The sequence below is a fragment of the Panthera uncia genome, chromosome B1, assembly GCF_023721935.1.
Source record: "Panthera uncia isolate 11264 chromosome B1, Puncia_PCG_1.0, whole genome shotgun sequence".
NCBI classification, from domain to species: Eukaryota; Metazoa; Chordata; class Mammalia; order Carnivora; family Felidae; genus Panthera; species Panthera uncia.
In genome coordinates this window covers 21,012,662-21,021,769 of record NC_064811.1, presented here as the reverse complement: position 1 = coordinate 21,021,769, position 9,108 = coordinate 21,012,662, and the positions used below count along the sequence as shown (strand labels likewise).

Here is a 9,108-nt window from a genome sequence, read left to right as displayed (position 1 = left end):
GCCAAACAGGGGTGTTTATCATTTGCATATAAGGATTGTTTATTCATCGATGGAACAGAGCGGGTGATTTGCAAGTACTCGTCAAGTTCAGTAAACAGTTATGTAATCTTCCCCCCAAGTTCAAATGTGAGATTGAGCACTCCTCTGGTAGGGTCGATTTTTTACAGAAATCTCTTTTGTGGGCCATGGCCAAGGTAGGTTGGGAAGCCACAAGTGGATGAAATGGCCCAAACCACTGAAGTCCTATTCCTCGAGTCAGGCTACTTACTGGATGGTTCCTGTACTGTTGATGGATATGGAAGGGGTGCAGAAGAGATCTCCCAAAGGTAAGCTATATGTAGGCATGCTGAGGGTCTGTCCCACCGGAAAGCTCTGGGCTGGCCCTGTGTCAGGTTACACCGCTTGCTAGAATAATTCCCGGGAGTGGAAACCCCCCACCTCCTGGGTAGTCAGTCACGGTCTTTGTCCACAGGCATCACCAACTGCTGCCTAGACCCAACGCAGCAACAGGTTTTGGTGCTGATGAATTAAAAATAAACAAACAAGAAATCTTACCTGCCTCTAATAAAACTTTACCCTGAACATTCGGTGAGTCATTGCTTGGCCTAGATAATTTCTCTGCTAAATAGTAATTGTCGCTACCGGTAAGTGATCAGTTTATCCCTTTTGCTGCGTGAGGGAGGGGAAAAATTGGAGAATTTCCTGTTTGAATGTAGCACCCCCTCCCCACCATGTTCCTCCCTCTATGGAGACTGGAAGTGTGTTACAGGAAAGGAACCTGGCTACAAGTTAAGAAAGTGGATGTTGATTTTAGCTCCCTGGTTGCCAAGTGGTGGCCTCAGGCAAATCTTTTAACCCCTCTGGGCTTGTTTCTTCAGCCATAAAAAGGTCGCTTGGAAGGAGATGATTTCTAAAGAAACTTCTAGCTCTAAATGTGATTTTTTCCGAAGCTTCAGAATACCTTGGGACATTCAAAAGACCTTTAACACACCCACAGCAGGAACTGAGTCCCAGGAGGGACATGGCCTGTATATTACTTAAACAACTAAATTGCAATAAGGCTTTTCCCATTAAGGCACTTGGTGCCAGCAAGCACTTTATAATAACCTTCCCAGGAGCTCATTTAAAGCTCCATTAAAAAGCAAACATATTTTTCAAAGTGAGCTCCTTCTAATTACCTGTTATTTGAGCTAATCTTGAGTTCTGGGCATCCGTGGATGCCCAGGCAAAGTTCGTAGCTCTCCAGAAAGGTAATTGGTTTGATAAAAGTTGTAGATACGATGACTAAGGGGTACAAACTAAATGGATTTGTCCTATTCTCCCTGTCCTGTTCTTTCTTCCCACTCTCCTGCATCATGACCTCTATCATTTAAAACAGTAACGTAAAAGCTAACATTTACTCAGTGCCTCTAATTGCCAAACACTGTGCTAAGGGCTAACTCTGAACACAGCACTTAGAATATCCTAAGTCCTTTCCATTTGTTAATTAAGCACTCTCTCCCTATGATCCTATAAGGTGGGTACTTTTATGATCTTTATTTACCAGTGAGGAAACTGAAATACCAATGAAACAAATAAGTAACTTGTCCAAGGTCACACAGCTTATAAGTGGCAAAAGCAGGATTGGAGGGTGGTGAGGTTCCAGGGTTCACACTCTTAACTACTTGACCATAGTGCTTTATGCTTGGGCATCATGAATTCGAGAAGCAATTTTTTTAATGTTTGTTTTTATTCATTTTGAGAGAGAGAGCACACACACACATGCACAAGCAGGAAAGGGACAGAGAGAGAGAGAGAGAGAGAGAGAGAGAGAATCCCTACACGGGGCTCGAACTTACAAACTGTGAGATTATGGCCTGAGCTGGAATCAAGAGTTGGAGGATTAACTGACTCAGCCACCCAAGGCTCCCCAAGAAGCAATGGTTTGTAACAGGACTTTTTAAAATGTCGACCCATCAAGTGTTTTACCATCTAAGCAAAGGCTAGTCTAGAGATGACTTGGAATGACAGAAGGATCTCCATTTGATTCCAATGATTTCAGCCCAAAAGCAACAGCTACAAAATTATGTGGAACAGCCACAGATGTTTCAGTGCTTTCTTTTCATCCCTGCTCCCATAGTGAATTTCTGGAGAAAGTGCCAGAAGAGTCTACTTTAGACCAAGCCAGAGTTCACAAATCAGGCTGCCTCCATTTAAGACAGTTGAGGCTACAGCCCAGGAGGCTAAAATTAACGTCCCTGGTTGATGTACATTAAGTCAGTCCGGGGGCAGATCACAATGGTCACCCCTTGCGTGCACACACACAGCTTGTGGATTCTCTTTGCCCATTTTAGGGAAGAGGAAACCGAGGCTCAGAGTACTTGCTAATTCTCTTGGGCACCACGCACCTAGTGAGAACCAGGGCTGAGGAACTCTGACTTGCAGCCCAGGACAGTTTCCATCCTACCCTTTAATCCCACAGACATCAAAGTATCTGCCAAACCAGATCTTGGAGAAACGATTTCAAAATGTTTTCTTAGAGGAATCTGCAGAAACCTGTTAAGGAGTCTCTGTCCATCTCAAAGCCCAGTAGAATCGTCCCTTCCTCAAAACTATGTGCTTGGATTCAGATGTGCGTAGGTGGGAGCCAACCTCATGGTTTTGACCCAAATGGTGGATCTGGTGACTAAGTCGAGACATCATTTGAATAGTCATACATTTGAGTATTTTAATCAATCGAAAGTGCAAATGGAAGGTTTTCAGTCTTTCTGTTTGTCATTTATGGCGACAGACTGTGGTAAGGAGAGAAAGCTTCTGAGCAGGAGTCTGTCTTGGGTCACCAGACAGGATGGCAAGGTCAAGCTGTCCTGGTTAAAGTTAAAAATTCGTTACCATTCCCCATGATACGATTGAATAAGCACATTAACAGTTTATAAAAGAGGTTGTGAAACCTTCTAGGGAAAAAGCCATTAAGTAACCAGTTTAGGGGAGAGACTTCCTTGCCCCACATCTCAGTAGGGGGCTGAACTGCTTGACGGGGAAGGCTCATTCCTGTTTCATATCTATTATTATTTCTCCGGAAGGGCTTATCTTTTATTGCCAATAACACTTCGCTCCGAGCTTTCTCTGCTCTGTCCTCTCAATTTACGTCACCACCCACACCCAGAGCCATTATAAATATCTACTGAACACCGGGCACTAATCTTTAGTAAGCAGAAACAGCAATGTCTTTTCTGCCTACCAACGGACTCATAAATCTTGAAACGTCATTATGCCAAGCTTTACTGGGTGTTGTTGTTATGGCTGAATATCTAGCTGAACCTTACCTGACAAAATTCATGTAGGCATCAACTATAACCATAACTTCCAAAGTGAGTGTTTTGTGAGGTGTATTGAAGGGCAATGAGAAGTGTTTATGATGGTAACAGCCCTACTATCTTAATAGAGATGGTCTTTGTATTTAGAATTAAAAACATGGTCAGTAGAATGCCACTCATTTTTTTTTTCTAAATATGTTTCAACTACTGTAAGCAGACAGTACTGTAAGATTGTTTTAAATTGTTTTAAATCTTTAATTTTAAATTGTGTTAAATCTTTAAAAAGATTTAAATTGTTTTAAATATCCTGCTTTTTATTGTAATTGTCATCCTTAACTGTGTATTAGGTTGCTGGACAAAATTGCTCTATGGTTTAAGTGATAGGCAGAATGTGACGTTCTACCTAGAGAGGGAATGGAAATGAACTTTTCTAACAAAAAGATGGTCTTCAAATGAGAGGTCTTTTTAAAAATGCAAATAATCTGGGGGTGTCGGGTTGGCTCAGTCGGTTGAGCAGCCAACTCTTGGTTTCGGTTCAAGTCATGATCTCACAGTTTCATGAGTTTAGTGCGAGCCCCGCGTCGGGCTCTGCAGTGAGAGCACAGACCCTGCTTGGGATCCTCCCTCTCTCTCCCTCTCTCTCTACCCTTCTCCTGCTAATGTTGTCTCTGTCTCTCTCAAAATAAAGAAACTTAAAAAAAATTTTTTAAGGGGCACCTGGGTGGCTCAGCTGGTTAAGTGCCCGTCTTTGGCTCAGGTCATGATCTCATGGTTCGTGGGTTCGAGCCCCACATCGGGCTCTGTGCTGACAGCTTGGAGCCTGGAGCCTGCTTTGGATTCTGTGTCTCCCTCTCTCTGCCCTCCCCTGCTCGTGCTCAAAAATAAATAAACATTACAAAGAAAATTAAAAAAAAATTTTAAATGCAAATAATTCTGTCTTCTGTATTTTCCCAGAGGCAATGCAAGTGGTTGTGAGTCCTAGTTCCACAGTAACAAGGAGACTTTGGCTAAGTTATTTAATCCCTATGTATCTTAGTTTCTTCATATATATGGTGGCCATATCAAAAGAAGTTAATTCAGAGAGTTGGTGAAGATCACACGGGTTATTTACCTCATTTGTAACTCAGTAAACATTCAACATGGTGTAGCTCTCATAGTCTGTTACTAATAGTTAATGTTTATTGAGGGCCTAACTTGTATGAGGTCCCATCACAAGTGCTTGACTCCTCTTAATGATACTGTAAAAACCCTATGTAAATTTAAAAAAATAAAAAATTTTTAAAAAGCTGATCTTGTTCTAAAAAGAAAAAAAAAACTTATGTAATTGGTACTATTATCTCCATTTTACAGATGAGGGAAACGCACAGAAATTTTCAGCACAATATCCAATATCACACCATGGCTAAGTGATAGGACTGGGTTTTGGCCCCAGAAAGCTTGGTCCCAAACCCATTTTAAATTAACTAGTATAATACACAATAGTACCTCTCGAGTCAATGTAATTAACTCATGGCAGGTCAGTGATAGAGAAAATTGTTAGAAAAAATTCAAAGCAATGGACAATGGATGTTTCCAATCAAAATACATCCACTGGGGTCTGGAGTTTTTTGCACATGTAGAAAATGTCAGTGGAAAAATTAACTAAAATGATTGATAATGAGGCATTACCTTATCTCTCCAGGTACTCCTGAAAGAAAAGAGAGAAAAAGAATTCCAAACCTTGGGATGTAAAGAGGCAAGTCAAGAATATATAGAAAATGTCAATACATATTTGCAAATGATATATGCAATAAGGGGTTAATATCAAAAATATATAAATTACTTCTACAACTCAACACCACAAAAACCCAATCTAGTTAAAAAATAGGAAGAAGAGGGGTGCCTGGGTGGCTCAGTCGGTTGAGAGTCCGGCTTTGGCTCAGGTCATGATCTCGTGGTCTGTGAGTTCGAGCCCGGCATTGGGCTCTGTGCTGACAGCTCACAGCCTGGAGCCTGTTTCGGATTCCGTGTCCCCCTCTCTCTCTGCCCCTCCCCCACTCATGCTCTGTCTCTCTCTGTCTCAGAAATAAATAAACATTAAAAAAAATTGAAAATATAGGAAGAAGAACTGAGTAGACATTCCTCTAAAGAAGACAGACAGGTGGCCAACAGATACATGAAACGATGTTCAATGTCACTAATCAGCAGGAAAATGGAAATGAAAATCACAAGGAGCTATCACCTCACATCTGTTAGAATGGCTAAAATAAAAAAGATGAGAAACAAGAAGGGTTGGCAAGGACACGGAGAAAAAAGATCCCTCGTCCACTATTGGTGGGGATGTAAATCGGTGCAGCCACTGTGGAAAACAGTAGGGAGTTTCCTCAAAAAATGAAAAATAGAACTCTCCGGTGATCCAATAATTCCACTATTGGGTATTTACCCAGGGAAAATGAAAACACTAACTTGAAAAGATATATGCACCCCTATGTCTATTGCAGCATTATACGATAGGCACTCAAAGTGTCGAACAATAGACAAATGGATGAGGAAAAGGTGGTATATATAACGGAGTATTACACAGCCACGAAAAAGATGAGATCATGCCATTTGAAACCACATGGATGGACCGAGAGGGTATTATACTAACTGAAATAAGACTGAGAAAGACCTACATCATATAATTCTACTCTTAAAAGGAATCTTGAAAGAAAATAAATAAACCAAAAGCAGAATCAGAACTATAAGTACAGAGAACAAACTGATGGTTGCCAGAGCGGAGGAGAGTGGGGGTTGGGCAAAATAGGTGACGGGGAGAAGGAGACACAAGACTCCAGTTACAGAATGAGTAAGTCATGGGATAAAAAGCAGAGTAGAAGGAATACAGTCAATGATACTGCAAGGGGACAGATGGTAACCAAACTTGTGGGTGAACACAGCATAATGCAGAGACTTGGCAAATTACTAAGTTGTACCCCTGAAACTAACACAACATTGTGTGTCAAATATACTTTAATAAAAAAAAAAAATAAGATAAGGTTTCCTTTTTAAAAAAGAAAACAGGGGCGCCTGGGTGGCTCGGTCAGTTAAGCGTCCAACTTCGGCTCAAGTCATGATCTCACGGTCCGTGGGTTCGAGCCCCGCGTCGGGCTCTGTGCTGACAGCTCAGAGCCTGGAGCCTGTTTCAGATTCTGTGTCTCCCTCTCTCTGTGACCCTCCCCCGTTCATGCTCTGTCTCTCTCTGTCTCAAAAATAAATAAACGTTAAAAAAAATTAAAAAAAAAAAGAAAATATACAAATAGCCAACCAACATGTGAAAAAAATGTCCATCTTGGTCGTAATAGAGGTAACAGTAGTCGCCAGTGTGTGCCATCGTGTGGCGGGCAGAGCAGCAAGAGGAATAGATTCAAGCAGGCTTCTGCAGAGTAATATGACAAACTATATCAAAAGTCTTAGCCCCAGACACCATCCTGCGCCCACACGTGTGTGCCCCTAATGTCAGCTGGTCCCCCCCAGACCCCTTGGGCGCCAACCCGAGTCCCCATTTCCGCTCCAACAAGATGAAAGAAACTCTCACGAACCGGAAGAAACTCGCCAACCTGCGAGCACAAGGGTGCATTGGTGGGAAAGGAACCGCTGGCCCAAAGGAGAAGGTGGTTTGCAGGCGATAAAAAACAAACAAACAAAACCTCAGTTCACCTTAAAGAAGTTAGGGCTGAACAAGATCTCCGGTATTGAAGAAGTGAGTGTGTTCCCAAACCAAGGAACAGCCATCTACCTTCACAACCCTACAGTTCAGGTCTCCCCGGCAGCGAGCACTTTCACCATCACAGGCTATGGGGAGACCGAGCAGGTGACAGAAACGCTACCCAGGATCTTAAACCATCGCGGTGCAGTGCGTCTGACTAGTTTGAGAAGTGGGTCTGACCGAGCTCTGCCCATGCAACCTGTGGCTGGAAAAGCAGCACTGGCTACCGAAGAGGGTGAAGTTGAAGTTCCAGATGTTGTGGAGAATTTTGATGCTGCTGAAGAAACCACGGGGAGCTGCTATTTTATATTAGGATTGCTTTTTAAAACGTTGTTTATGGATCTCATACAATCTAGATCGCTAGCATGTTTAAGCCCAAGCCCCTTGGGCCTGGGCTTTGCAGTTTTTGCTTAGACACAATTCATTCTTTGCAGCTAATTAAGCTACAGAAGTCAGGGAATAAAGTGTGAAACAAGGTTAAAAAAAAAAAAAAAAGAAGACTTAAGCAAGCACGTCCCCTACCCAGCAATTCTACCCTTAGGAGTTTATGTCATACAAAGAAATGAATAAGTGTATTCATTTAAACATTATTTATAATAAAAATTTGGAATCAACCTATGACAGTAAACAGTTAATCAAAAAAAAAAAATAAGAAGAAAGAAAAAAATTTACTTCATCTGTGAAAAAGAAGGAATTTAATAAATTCCCGATCTCCATTATCTGGAAATTATGTTACAGAAGTCCATAAGCATGCATATGAAAAGACTCAAAGAACATACTATAGGTTAGCAGTCATAATTTCAAAGGTGTAGCGCTAAAAGCAAATTTCGCTTTAGTTTCTTTGTGTTTTCCAGACTTTCTGCATTAAGTACCTCACATTAAGGAAAAATAAGAGCTTTGCAATAAATAGAAATAAATACTTGTATCAGTGCGAAAAAAAAAAATTCAGGTCCATATTATACAAGATTCTAAACTACAAGTGACAGAAAACCCAGATCAAACTGTCTTGACAAGAAGGAAGTTATTGCTTTACATGCCTCAGGTATGGCTGGATCCAGGCCTCAGGCAAAGTTGTTTAGGACTTGGTCTGTCTCTCACCATCTCTTTATCCTTTGTCTTTCTTTTTTCTCTATTGTTTTATTTTCAGGAATGTTCTTTCCATGCACGAAGTTCATGGTGCAAATATGCCCATCGAGATGTTTACATCCGCAAATTCTCCAACTGCCATTTTTATAAGAGTTAAAATGAAAGTCCTGGATCTGATTTTCCTTGGCCATCTTGGGATAGTTTACTGATCTCCGATCCAATCAAACAGTCATATGAATGGAATGCCCTGACTGGTCATGCCTGGGTTACATGTCTACTGTGGGAGCCAGGAGGCGGGTCGGCTAGGGTGGCAGGGAGTGAGAGTGGGGGAAGGGTGGTTTCCTAAGAGACAATGAGGTTCCATGTAGAAAAGGAAGAGTGGAGGATGCTGGTGAGTTAAAAACCATCGTAACAGACACATGAAAACGCATTCACGGGGAGATTTCAGTTTCTTTAGATGCTGGCTAGGCACGGCCAGGAAGAGCATTAGCGGCTTTGAATCACTTGGGTCTCGTGTTTGCACTTGACAGAGAATTCAATCGGACGCGGCGTAAGCAACGGTGAGAATTTATTGACTTACACAACTGAAAAGTCCAGAGGTAGGGCTGGCTTCAAGGAAGTCTAAGCCACCCAAGGATCTGGCTCTTCCAGTCTCCCTAGTTTTAAACCGGTGACAGTATTATCTCCAGATTCCACGCAAAGGCTCCTGGCAGCTCCAGGCTCTGTCCCCAGGCTAGCGGATTGCTCTGGCAGCTCCACACCTCGTATCCTCACGCCTCAGCAGGTGTGAGCCAGGGACAGAGAATCTGTAGTATTTCCCGGACAAGTCCTGTGAGCGTCACTTCTCTCACTGGCCCAAACTGGAAGAGTTCGAGAAGGTTTGGTGTTAATTCTTTCAATGGTTTGCAGAATTCACCAGTGAAGCCACCTGGTCCTGGATTCTTCTTTGTCGGGAGGTTTTTGGTTACCGATTCCATCTCCTTATGAGGAATAGGTCTG

At 42.2% G+C, this 9,108-nt stretch overlaps 1 pseudogene; it reads left to right on the top strand.

Moving 5' to 3' along the window:
- Positions 1 to 6,835: 6,835 nt before the first annotated feature.
- On the top strand, positions 6,836 to 7,437 carry LOC125922327 (transcription factor BTF3-like; annotated as a pseudogene).
- Positions 7,438 to 9,108: the final 1,671 nt, after the last annotated feature.